This window comes from Dipodomys spectabilis, unplaced genomic scaffold, assembly GCF_019054845.1.
Source record: "Dipodomys spectabilis isolate Male_0828 unplaced genomic scaffold, ASM1905484v1 ptg000024l, whole genome shotgun sequence".
Classification (NCBI taxonomy): Eukaryota; Metazoa; Chordata; class Mammalia; order Rodentia; family Heteromyidae; genus Dipodomys; species Dipodomys spectabilis.
Genome location: NW_024870701.1, coordinates 18112216 through 18126504, shown reverse-complemented (window position 1 = coordinate 18126504; position 14289 = coordinate 18112216). Strand labels below are relative to the sequence as shown.

Sequence of the window (14289 nt, the reverse complement as noted above, 5' to 3'; positions counted from 1 at the left end):
CCTTTGATTCTGACATACTTAGTAGTGCATCACAAAGGACAATAAATACAGCAGAAGAGATCAGAAAAAGAAAACATTCAGGGTACAGAGGATTAAAAAGAACTGTACATTCTTTCTAAAATGCATTCCCAAGCAGCAAGTTAGAGGAGGAGAATGGTACTTTCAATGCAAGCTCCCCAAAAGTCTTTTTCATCTTTTTCCTCTTTTGTTCAGTCACCAAGAAAAGAGGCCAATCAACACTGGCTAAGTCTGTGGCTACACTATTGATTCTATTCCTGAGTGTCATAAATGATTTGAGCCATATACACCCCAGTGAGGAAAAACACATAGACACACACAATGGAAAATAAAGAATCATCACCACAAGTTAAAATGTTAAGAATGTTGTGGGGGGTTTTGTTTTTTGTTTTTGTTTTTATAAGTGGCTGTTTGGCAACAATTACGACTCGATCATGATTTTTTTTTTCCTTTTGAAATAACAACAAATCTTGTAGGAAACTCAAAAAACTCAAAATGTTCCAAATGTAGTTGCTCTCCAATTCCTAGTTTCACAAAGACATTACAATGTAAAACAAAAAGAAAGAGAGAGAGAGAGAGAGAGAGAGAGAGAGAAGAAAGAAGGAAGGAAGGAAGGAGAAAGAAACAAAGAAAGAAAGAAAGAAAGAGAAAAAAAAGAAAGGATGAAGGAAAGAAAGAAGAAATACAACTTTGTTATTAGAAAATGAAAAAGGGAATTATATGATATCCAGGATATGAGAGATTCCCAGAGAGATGTTCGTGTCCTTAATGAGAAATCACAGAGAAGAGCTGCCCTCGCTTGCCTGGACGCCTGGGCTTATCAGCAGGTCTCAGAGTTTAGGCCTCTGTGATATTGAGTGAAGATTATAAGCCAGATGGGCCACAAATTCTGTCAAGCCTTCTTGGCAGCTGCTCTCATTACAAAAGCCAGCGAGCTTTTCCAAAAATAAGAATGTGAAGCAAATTGGGCTTATAGACCCTTATAATGCAATTGCACGCAGAGATAGGGGCCTGAGCGGGCAGGCAGAAACATTATTGATGGCTGGTGAAAACAGGGAATAAGATGTTATTAAGGCAACTCAGAGATAGATATCGATAGCTAATATAAAGCCTTTATTGGTTTACAGGCTCTAGGAAAAAGGGTTCACAGCTTCGACCCTTTACTTTGCTTTTAATTTCACGGGAGGTGCAAAGTTTATGAATAAAACATATCTTCACTCATGATTCTGATATTAGTCGGTACTTTCTCTGTCTCTTGTTCGCTAGATTCAAGAAACATACACTAGCCACGGGAACCTGAGGGGCTTTTTCCGAAGAAAGCAATTTGGGGAAAGGTTTGCTCTCATGCGCAAGCGCGTGCCTGCATCACTGTGCTGAGAAAGGAAAGAAAGAAAGAAAGAAAGGGAGAAAGAAAGAAAGGGAGAAAGAAAAGGAGAAAGAAAGAAAGAAGAAAGGAAGGAAAGAAGGAAGGAAAGAAGGAAGGAAGGAAGGAAAGAAAGAAAAAGAAAGAAAGGGAAAGAAGAAAAAAGATTGTTTCTTAAAATACAAAATTTTCAAGAAAGTAATAAGTTCCATTTAATAAAAATAATTACAACTTATAACATTCAAAATAGCCTACTTAATAGATGGAAGAATCTCAAATTGAGAGCAATCCAGGAGGATCAGCAAAAGTCCAATGAGTCATGCTTATAATCCTTAAGGAAACACTATTCTGAAATAATACTGATTACGGAATAAGGGATCCAATGGAAGAATTAATTATTAGCTTTTTCAGATTTTGCATATTACAAGTAGGGCTGATCCTCAGTTCCCATCTGCCAGACATCACCATGTTGGTGACAGTTTTGTTCGCTCTCTTCTATTTCAACAAAATTAATAACTAAAATGCATATAAAACCGACTAATCAGCCACGCATTTAATGGGCTATTATGCAATGATTACACTTCCTTTCAACGAATTTTAAAAATCAAGGTTGATGCAACCCAATTTGCATTAAAATTAGTTTAGAAATAGGGCTCAATTTGCCCCTCTTTCCACTACCTCTTAGCCACACCGAATTAATGGAGAAAGTATGAGCTCTGTCAACAAAGAGCTCATTGGATCAGAGTATTGGTACAATCATCTCTACACTATCCAAGAATTTCCCATTCTCTGATTCAATCATGTACTTATCAAAAATACCTGGGAACACAATCAGGTTTGTAATGAACATAAGCAAACTCTGTTTCCTTGATGTTCTTAACTTCACAAAAGATTAAAACTGTTTTTGCATAGGTTATTATAATCATTTAAAATAAAACTGTACAGGTAAAATGTAAATGCTTTACTATTTTGTATAAAAATCTTGAGTATGTGCATATTTCATATGTCTAGGATTCATAGAAGTAATTCTCCAGGGACAGGGTGACTGCAATTAAAGCATGTTTACATGGGTGTACACTTACCTGCGTCATGAATAACATTTTTCAACTTGGAAATGCACTTGCTTATTTCACGGGCAGTTCCAAAAATTTCATTTAGGTTAAAATTGTGAAACTAGGATGTGAGCTTCACATATATTATGGTTAAATCTCTATTTTTTATGTTCTTATTAATACTGACCTCATATTACATATCACTTCCAAGTTGTATCACATTAAATTATCTGGCAAATATATAAAAATTGTAAGTATTCTTTTTTTTCCATTAACATTTGTCTTTCTTAGAATTTCACAAGGGATCATTTTTTAAATTTCTTTAGAAAACGTGTATTTTAAAGTATTCTTTAGAATAACATCTCATATATTTGATACCTTAGATTTTATAGGCTACTAACATTTTTAAGATATTTTGCTGGGTAGAAACGTCTATGACTTGTTTTTTTACACATTTGTTTCTATTTTATGTGTACATATATGGAGGCCTTTATCAGATTATGTCATTTGCAACAACTGGATCTGAAAAATACTTCCAAATATCTGTTTTCTTTTGTTCAATTCTAGTCAGGCAAGGCTGACAAAATTGTATACATTTCAATTATATAAGACGATAACTTGGTATATGTATGAACTATAAAATGATTATCATAATCAAGCTAACATAATAATGAAGTTTCATTGTTTTTCCTTCTTTCCATACCTGCATGATAAAAACAAAGGATATCTACTCTCACCAAATTTAAATAATTAATACATTATTACTAACATCAAGTTTAATGCTATACACTAGATATACAGAACTTGTTCATCTCAAAACTCAAAGTATGCACTTGTTGAACAGCTTTAACTCCCTTTCCTATTTGTAAGCAAGCATCAGTTTATTCTTTCTTTTAGTCTTCATTTTTCATTTTATATATAATTAATACTAGTGATTTCATTTATTGTGTCTAGTTTATTTCACTCAGTATGATCTTTTTTCTATCACAATTATATACTATCACAATTGTAAGATGTATTTTCTTATGATTGAATAATCTTGCATTTTTGATAGATGGAGAGATACATAGATCTAGATTGTATATTAAATTTTATTTATCTGTCAACAAACTCATGTTGATGGTTAAAATTCTTATTGTCAACAATGTCATAATGAACAAAAAGTAGACACTGATCTTCAATTTAATTTTATTGTCAAGGTGATGTACAGAGGGGTTACAGCTACATAGATAAGGTAGTGAGTACATTTCTTCTCAAACATTGTTATTCTTTAATTTCCTTTGGAACTGTACTCAGTAGGTTGGATTATGGTATCATATGTAAGTCTATTTTTACTTTTTTCAGGAACCTTTATACAGATGTTGGTAATGATTGTACTAGTTTACATTCCCACAAACAGTGTAAAAGAATTTCGTTTTATCATTTTATTAACACACAGTTTAGTGTTTAACTTTTTATGCTAATATTTGGTAGGTAATATTTCATTACAATTTTGAATTTCATTTCATTGGTGATAAGAGATTTTGAACAATTGTTTCAAATATATGGTGATCATTGTCTTTATTTTTAATCATATATTTTTCAGAAATGTATAAAACATTATTTCAAGTTTTCAGATAGCTCACTTTTTGATATGTGCTATATATGTGTATATATACACACATACATATATGTCAAGTCTATTTTTAATACTATTTGGAATTAGAAGGCCATTAGCCAGATTTATCTCTTTGTTATATAACAAAATCGAGTAATTTTTATACATTCATTAGTCTTCTGCTATGGTTATTTTCAACAATTGATGAAAGAGAATGTGGTGTATATACACACAATCGAAGTCTATGCCTCGATCAGAAAGAATGACACCACCCCATTTGTTAGGAAATGGAAAGAGGTCCTTCACGTCTTTAGTTAATTCCTAGGTATTTTATTTTTTGTGGGGATATTACAAAAGGAGCTGCTTTCCTAATTTCAGTCACGCTCTTCTCATTGTTGGCATACAGGAAAGCCATTGATTTTTGAGGGTTAATTTTATACCCTGCTACTTTGCCAAAGTTTCAGATTGGCTCAAGTAACTTGGGAGTGGAGCCCATGTGGTTCTTTAAATACAAGATCATGTCATCTGCAAAGGGGGAGAGTTTTATGTCAGGTTTCTCTACTTGGAACCCCTTTATGTTTGCATCTTGTTTTATTGCTCTGGCTAGGCATTCTAATACTAAATTGAGGAGGAGTGGAGAGAGTGGACATCTTTGTCTCATTCCTGATTTTAGAGCAAATGGCTTTACCTTTTTACCATTAAGTATAATGCTGGCTGTAGGTTTGTCATACACAACCTTTATTATATTGAAGAATGTTCGCTGGATTCCTAGTTTCTCCAGAGCTTTCATTATAAAGGGGTGTTGGATCTTGTCAAATGCTTTTTCTACATCTATTGAGATAATCTTGTGGTTCTTATCCTTGCTCTTGTTGATGTGATGAATTACATTAATTGATTTGTGTATATTGAAACAGCTTTGCATCCCTGAAATGAATCCTATTTTATCTCTTATTTCTTTAACAATATATTTGCCATGTTGTTGTTCTTGCTTTCTATTGTTATTTCTGTTTGTTTTTTGTGCGGTCCCTGCAGTTTGAACTCTGAGCCTGTGCCCTGTCCCTGGGCTCCTTTTGCACCAGGCTAATAATGCTCTACAACTTAAGCTGCAGTGCCATTTCTGGCTTTTTCTGTGATTAATTGGAGATAAGAGTCTCTTGGAGTCTCCTTCCTAGGCTAGCTTCAAACCATGATCCTCAAATCTCAGTCTCCTGAGTAGCTAGTATGACAGGAGTGAGTCGCCAGCACTGGGCTGGAAGGTAGTTTTTTTATTTGTTGTTGTTGTTGTTTTTGTTGGTCCTGGGGCTTGAACTCTGGGCATGGGCACTGTCCCCCAGGTCTTCAACTCAAGGAGAATGCTCTACCACTTAAGCTACAGTGCCACTTCCAGTTTTCTGGTGGTTTATTGGAGATAAGAGTCTCAGGGTCTTTCCTGCCTGTCCTGGCTTTGAACCACGATCCTCAGATCTCATCCTCCTTAGTAGCTAGGATTACAGGCTTGAGCCACTGGTGCTCAGCTGGAAGGTAGTTTTTATATACTACAGATTCTGTTCCTTTCTCCAGCCTTTTCTATGCATGGTCCCACACTACCCATCTTGTTACACCTTGAGAGTTGGGAAGGAAAGCTTAAGATTGTATTTATTTTCTCTCTTATACAAAGTGAGGCCAATTTCTAAAGTCCTCAAATATATTTTCCCAAGAGTCTTATCCTAAATGCTTCCTTCTGTTCAACCTCGAGGAGTTGAGATAGCTGAATGCAAGTGCTCATGAGCTACTTGGTGACACATAATATTTAGGGATTAATTTTATAGGTCCAGCCATGTACAGTATGAAGTCAGTGCACAGTGTAATGAATCTGTTCTTCACTTTTTTTCAATATATCTATTCTTGCATTTTTTTATTATTGCTCCAACAGTGCACTAGAAATTCTCTTCTTGATTCCCATGAGTTATGCTCTTCAATGTGCAGTTGTCTAAATGGGTGCATTGTAGAAAGATAATGGTAGAACGTTCTCATTCTCCCATCTTTCTCATTGTCTTTCTTTGGCAAACAATTATTCACATAGTAGTAGGCACTGGATTCCTTTTACTGACAGGACAGACTGATGTCTGTCTAAATAATAGTCATTTCTAAAATTTATGTGTGAATCATTGTATCTAAGAACTAAATGTTTTTTGAAGAACATCATACAAATCCTGTAATTACTGGGAGTACTGGATCTAAATTCATATACCAAAGAAACTTAAGATTTGTTGACTATATAACAATGACATTAGAACCAGGAGAAAATAGTCAAAAGTAAGTTTAATTTTAAAGGATATGCTAATATCAAGCTTATATGGGTATTTTTATAACTCTATGATTTTCAGCCATATTTCTGATAGCTAGTTACCCAATAGCATGCATAATTTTTATTTCTCTAAACTCTCCTGCTTGGTTGTATACTCACAGAACAGAAATTATTTTAAAAATTCACATTTCCTAATATTTAATATATTTTATCATCTGATACCCCTTACAAGGATAATCTATCAGTTACAATAATTGTATATTCTCATATACGTTTTCATAATGAAAATGCCTACAAGTGACATATTATATATTTCCACACAATTAGTGTTGTCTGGCATTAGAAGGTTCTTTTATTTTGTCTTTTCCCATTTATTTAGTTATCTATTCTTTGTGCAAGAAAATAAATCTTACAAACATAATTATAACCCAGTAACTATCTTTGTAAGAACATAGAGTTTTGGTGAAAGCAAGTAAAGTAATTTTAGCAATACATAGATCATGTCTACAATAGAAATTGCCTGTGTAACTCATTTTTTAACTACATAGTCCTAGATATATAGTAACTTTATATGTTACTATGACATCACATGCAAGCAAAAAGAGAAGGGCAATGTCTCTGTTATTCAATTTTAGCCAAAGAACTTTAGGATCGAATGATGCCTCTATGCTCTATTGGGTCAGGTTTTTTTGTTTTTTGTTTGTTTGTTTTTTTGTCGGTCATGGGGCTTGAACTCTGGGATTGGGAGCTGTCCCTGTGCTCTTCAGCTCAAGGTGAGCACTCTACTGCTTAAGCCACAATGCCACTTCCTATTGGGTCAGTTTTGACTCAGGTAGTTTCTACATTCACAGGGCCACTGTGGGGCTTAGGATGCTTTTGTTTCTTTTCTTCTTTGTGCTCTCAGGTCTTTCTTAACATCAAAACTCTTGTTGGCTGAGGATTGGCAATTGGCACACAAATATAAGAGCTTAGATATTCCCAGCAGACAGATTATTAGAACACTGAACATGAGAGGAGGAAAAGAAAATATCTTGTTCTCCTATTGCTTGGTAGCATTGCAGAATTCTTTAATCATATTGGAGTCCATATACTTTAGCATCATGATATTGTTCATGCTTTCCTTCACTTACTTGGGTCTAAATGGGGGTAGAAACCATTGAATGAGAAAAAGAATAAACTTGAGTCAAATAAGTCAGACACAATTGCTTTGACATTTTTAAAATCATAATTATGCCACACATGTGGCCATGAATTCGATGATAAATTTTGGGACATTTTATTAATCTCATTTTTGTGTTGTGTGCTAGATTGTCACAAGTCTTCCAACTGTCTGCTGTTCTTGTATACCCAAGATAGCACTGAATTTGAATATAATAAATCAGTTCTGGGATTCTTAATTTATCATTTTCTATTTTAAAATTTTACTAATTTATGATGTAGGTTTTCTAATGGCCATAATGATAATATTTGAAACACTTTTTAAAGTTCTAAAAGAGTGAACACAAAGAAGCTAGGACATGCATTGTTGGAGAAGCATGACATCAGGTGTAGGTGGTGTAGAAGAATGGAGAGAGGATAGAAGGAAGAACAAACATAATTATAATATTCAACGAACATATGTAAAGATGGCCCTAAGTAAATCGAGTGGGTTGGTTGCACTAGGAATGATGGGAAGAATGATGAAAAGGGTGATGTTGACTAAATTGTATTGTACTCATAAACAGGTTGATTTGAAACCCATTGATATAAATACTAAAGAAAAATAAAAAATAAGGATATTTGGTATCTTTTAAACCCACTGAATGATTACTACACACACTGGGACATGATAAATTATATAGTACTGTAGACAGTCACACACTGAGCCCAAAGGGCGTATGCACAGGAGTGCTTGACACAAGCTACATAGCTATGTGCATATGATCATATAAACTAACATTGTATGAAATGAACTCCAAGAAAAGGAAACAAGGGATATTTTAGTTACTATTTTGGTTTTATTTTCCTTTTGTCTTGCTTGTTGTTTTTATTGGAGAGGGTAAGAGAGGGGGACACAAAAAAGTTGGAACAAGTGGTACATACTTGACCTTAAGTGGAAAACCAACTATCCATCTTGTGGGTGGGACAGGAGGCAAAAACTGGGAGAGAACAAGGGAAGAGGAGACATGGGTCAGAAAGAATTTTACCCTTACTTGATGCATGTAACTGTAACCTGTCTGTATATCACTTCTACAATAACATTTTTTAAAAGTCTCATGAAAGTATCTGTATGTGTAGGGGAAAATTGTAGGATAAGAATATTGTTTTTAATATACTTAAGATGTATAGTAGTGTGTTCAAAGGCAAAACCATCCTACAATACATGAATATTTTCTCATTCACCTTTGTCAAGTAAGATCAAGTAAATATCTCTGTGCCTGTAGATAAAGTGAAGGAAAACATGGATTTATTTATCAATGGTGTTCCAGAGAAGAGACATGCCTGTAATATACATTGGTGGACTGAATAGAAAGAGATGCCATGGACTTAAACTTGGTTCCAGTCTCTTTTTAAGGCCTCTCATACACATAGTCGGGCAGATAGGAATTTGTAATATTCTTCTCATTTCTACAAAACAGATGAACATGAAATCAACTCAATGAAACTAGATAAGAATAAGGATTCAAAAGATTCCACCAAGCAGCTAAATTTGTGAAACTAGCATTTTGAATAAAAGCCCTAATATTAACAAGATAAATAACCCTCTCTAAACAAAAATCAAAGAAGAAATAAATAGTCTTATGGAAAATGACTAAAACAATAGGCATCAACTCTGAATAACTCAGTAGAGGCATGGAAAATAAAATAAAGGAAGGGAAAATTTATAACACAGGAGACATCACTATTGGAAATAAAGTACAGGGGAAAAAATGAAAGAAGAAATAGCGTTAAAAAATATCCAGTTGAGGCAGCTGTCTTGCCAGCACCACCTCTCAGTCTCCATGTTCCAGCCGAAGGAGAAGGGAGTTGCGTAAGGCCTCTCTGTACCATGGCCTTCACCAAGCCGACCATCGACGCATCCACGGGTGGTAAAGCACCCAGAAGACAACTGGCAACCAAAGCTGCCCACAAGAGTGAGACCTCCACTGGAGGGTGAAGACACCGCACGGATACAGGCCTGGTACTGTGAGATTAGATGCTACCAGAAGTCCACTGAAATGATGATTTGCAAGCTCCCTTTCCAGCATCTGGTACAAGAAATTGCTCAGGACTTCACAACAGACCTGCGCTTCCAGAGTACTATTGGTGCTTTGCACGAGGCAAGTGAGGCCTATCTGGTTGGCCTTTTTGAAGATACTAATCTGTGTGCTATCCACGCCAAACGTGTGACAATGGTGCCAAAAGAGATCCAGCTAGCATGCCACATATGTGGAGAACGTGCTTAAGAATCCATTAAGATGAGAGGCATTTCATTCTTAAATGTCTCTCTTCTCCCCCCTTTTCTTGTTATCAATAGTTCTGAGGGTTAGATTCCTCACCCCGCCCCGCCCCTGCCGGCCCCCAACATCCGGTCAAAAGGTACCTAAGTATATAATTGCCCGTGGAAAAATAGGGGACAGCAATCAGGTATTGGCAGGTTTTTCCATTTTCACTTGTGTGTGAATTTTTAATATAACTGTGGGGATATAAAGCATTAATGCAAGTCAAAACGTTTCAGTGAGCAAGTTTCTGCAGTTCAACTTTATAACAATTATAAATAACCCTGTTAATTTTTTCTGGGCAATGCCAGAATTTGGATTTTTAAAAAAAGGTAAATTTTTTTATTGTTGGCAACTAAATGGTGTTTGAAGCATTTTTTTTATCATACAGTAGATTCCATTCATTCACTACACTTTTCTGAGTGTCCTACATGCCAATACATGTTTGTAATGTTGTCTGTCTTCTGTGCTGTTCCTGTAAATTTACTATTAACATATATTAAACTACAAAAAAAGAAAATATCTAGATGAAACTAAAAATATGTGAAATTAAAAAATTGTTAGGGGATATTATTTCTCAGGGAAAACTGTGAATCATTCAGAAGTATATTCTGGTAGCAATTGATATGTATGGGTAGCGAACTGAAGCAAAGTTTGAAATAGCTGGAGTTAGAATCTGATCCCTAGAAGTTTCAAACATTCTACCAAATAGAATAGAAAAGGCATGCTCTTTCTCATCACAAATATTGTCAATATGAAGTGATATGTCATCATGAAAGCATACTATTTATTTTCAACATTCTTAATGGCAATCATGAGAAGTAGAAATATTGTCTACATCTATATCAATATCACCATTTTAAAATGTCAGGGTGGGAATTCCCTTTGGATTGTATCTCAGCATAAACAGTACATGTTTATGTACATGTCTGAGGGCTCAAGATGAAACTGAATGAAATATGTCCATTCACACAGTAAACTAAATATAAATGACACACGGGTAAATAGTTGTTTTCATTTGAAACAATTTATTTATGACATAAGAAAAGGTGAGGGCTGGGAATGTGGCTTAGTGGTAGAGTGATTGTCTGGATAACATAAGGCCCTAGGTTTGATTCCTCAGTACCACATACACAGAAAATTAGTAAAAGAAAGGAAAAAATAATGAAATAATTAATGAAAATGTGGCATACTTTAAAATTGTAGCTTCCTCTGAAAGATACTCAGAAAAAAATTTCCCTTAAGGTTGCAAGCATGTTACACATTTGGTATATCAACCAAGTTCAAAATCAATTATAATGCTACAAGAAAGTTTCTGTTCACAAAGATTTTGGCAACTCTAGAAAGGAAATGGGCCGGATGCTGGTGGCTCACGCCTGTAATCCTAGCTACAGGGGAGGCTGAGATCTGAGGATTGTGGTTCAAAGCCAGCCCGGGCATGAAAGTCCGTGAGACTCTTATCTCCAAAAAAAACACTAGAAAACCAGAAGTGGCACTGTGGTTCAAGTGGTAGAGCTTTAGCCTTGAGCTGAAGAGCTGAGGAACAGCGCCCAGGCCCAGAGTTCAAGCCCCACGACCAACAAAAAAAAAAAAAAAAGAAAGAAAGAAAAAAAAGAAAAGAAAGGAAATGGAATGCTAATTTGATATGTTGTAGGAAATGTTACAAAATCATTGTCATATGAAAACAGAGATCAAGTAGTACATAACTGAAAATATGGAGGGACAAATGTGTTCTAAATGTATGAAAGTTATGAAAATTTTGTTTGTCAACTATGTCAAACTGACTGAATCCAGAAATGCTTAAAGAACACTGTCCAATTGTCAACTAATTTTTTTGTGGGGGGCTTGTTTGGTTGGTTGTTTTTTTTGGGGGGGGGTCTGATCGTGGGGCCTGAACTCTGGGCCTGGGCGCTGTCCCTCAGCTCTTCAGCTCAAGGCTGGCTAACGCTCTAACACTTGGGGCCACAGTGCCACTTCCGGCTTTTTTCTTTCTTTTTTTTTGCCTATGTGGTGCTGAGGAATTGAACACAGAGCCTCATGCATGTAAGGCAAGCGCTCTATCACTGAGCCACATTCCCAACCCTCAATGAGTTTTAATAGAACTAAAACAGTAGAAAATTGAACAATTGCTCTTTCCTGGAGCTGAGATGCATTCTTCTCTTGCTGTTTATCAGAACTCTGGGCTTTTTGGCTTTTAGAATCTGGTATATATACCACACCCCATTACCTGCACACTCCTGCATTCCCAAGGTTTTATTAACATACTGAGAGGCATGCTTTCAGATACTTTGATGTTTCTGAAGTTATTGGAAAGGGACTGAGGCACATTTGCAGAGCTTTAGAATCTCTAGGGTATAATTGGTCTCATAGGATTCTCTGCTTCTACAACCATGTGAGTAAATTTGACTAATAATTTCCTTCTACTTTTATTTATATGTTTTTATTTATTTATTTAGGTGGGTCATGGGGCTTGAACTCTGGGCCTGAGAGCTGTCCCTCAGCTCTTCAGCTCAAGGCAAGTGTTCTACCACTTGAGCTACAGTGCCACTTCTGGTTTTCTGGTGGTTTATTGGAGATAAGAGTTTCATGGACTTTGCTGCTTTGTCTGGCTTTGAACCACAATCCTCTGATCTCAGCCTCTGGAGTACGTAGGATTACAGGTGTGAGCCACCAGCACCTGGCTCCTTCTATTTTTTTTTTTTAAGGTATTCATTTTTATTGTAAAGGTCATATACAGAGGGCTTACAGTTGAATGAGTCAGATAATGAGTATACTTCTTTTTAAACAGTGTTAATTCCTCCCTCATTTTCTAAAAAGAATTCTAAATTAATTCAGTTCTAGTTTTTTTCCCATTACTACCCAGAAATTTTCTTAAAACTGTTTGAAAAAAAATCACAGACTTTACAAATATTACTGTCCTATGCTCTACAAAACGCATGTTTACTGATAAAAAGAAATCTGGAAATCTATGCAGCTATTAACATAAACAAGCACAACCCTTTTTTTTTTACTACCCAATAAATAAGTGGGCTAAAGATTTAAAGAGAAACTTCTCTGAAGAGGGAAGAAGGATGGCCCATAGGCACATGAAGAAATGTTCAACCTCCCTAGCCATAAAAGAAATGCAAACCAAAACGACATTGAGATACCACCTCACCCCAGTTAGAATGGCTAAAATCAAGAACTCTAAAAACAACAAATGCTGGAGGGGATGTGGACAGAAGCGAACCTTACTACATTGTTGGTGGGAGTGTAAACTTCATCCACTTTGAGATTTTTTTTTTTGGGGTCCGGTTGTGGGGCCTGTCCCTCAGCTCTTCAGCTCAAGGCTAGAGCTCTAACACTTGAGCCACAGCACTACTTCCGGCATTTTTCTTTTTGCTTATGTGGTGCTGAGGAATCGAACCCAGGGCCTCAGGCATGCAAGGGAAAAACTCTACCACTGAGCCTACTTCCCAGCCCATGTTCACTTTTGAAAGCAGTATGGAGGTTCTTCAAAAGACCCAGCAATCCCACTTTTGACATTTACCCAAATGAACACAAAAAAAGACCATATTAAAGCTACCAGCACAACTATGTTTATTGCAGCATTATTTACCATAGCTAAGATATAGAACCAACCCAGATGCCCCTCAGTAGATGATGGATCAAGAAAATGTGGTATATATACACAATGAAATTCTATGCCTCCATCAGAAAGAATGACATTGCCCCATTTGTTAGGAAATGGAAACACTTGGAAAAAATTATATTAAGTGAAGTAAGCCAGGCCCAAAGAAACATAGGTTCTTTTATTTTTATAACTCATAGATATGCATATTCTTTTTGAGAATCCTACTAATACTGCCACATTATTGGATGTTTGCATTTATTTGCTTGTGATATTTCTTACTTATTATGATTCTCAGTAAAAGAAATTTTCTTTAATCTATACTTTCAATCACAATTTCACATTATTTTATTTAGTAGTGAACAAAATATTTATGGACCAAGTTGAACCAAACCCAGATCTGCGTCTAGGTTACAAAGTAGGATGTCTTATGTAATACAAATCTTGACAATGACAACATAACAAGGAGTGAGAATCTATGTAATAGGCTGGCTCTCCTTTTGGTTTTGATAGGTAGGAGCCAATAGGCGTTTTTGTATTAATAAAACATAATTTAATGCATTTTAGTAAGCTTAACTAGCATTAAGATGAAAGGTAAAATTAACACATTTTTTAAAATCCCAAGTAGCTTTCTTGAATTCAAACCCCCCTGTCCTTGTTTATCTATTTTGTTCAAGGATGCCACTACTGCATAAGCCACTTGTGGCTTTGTGGGGATTGAGAAGAAATAAGAATCTCACAGGTTTTTGTTTTGTTACAAAATCTGGTTTCAAGTCACAATCCTCAGATCTCAGACTCTTGAGTAGCAAGAATTACAGGTTATTGAGCCACTAACACTACCAACTGATAATTATTCACAATGATCCAGTTACTTTTGGATTACTTATTCTCACTGTTCTATTCT

General features: G+C 35.6%; 1 pseudogene; it reads left to right on the top strand.

The window, feature by feature from the left end:
* The first annotated feature begins 9288 nt into the window (after nucleotides 1-9288).
* On the top strand, nucleotides 9289-9823 carry LOC122104320 (annotated as a pseudogene).
* Nucleotides 9824-14289: the final 4466 nt, after the last annotated feature.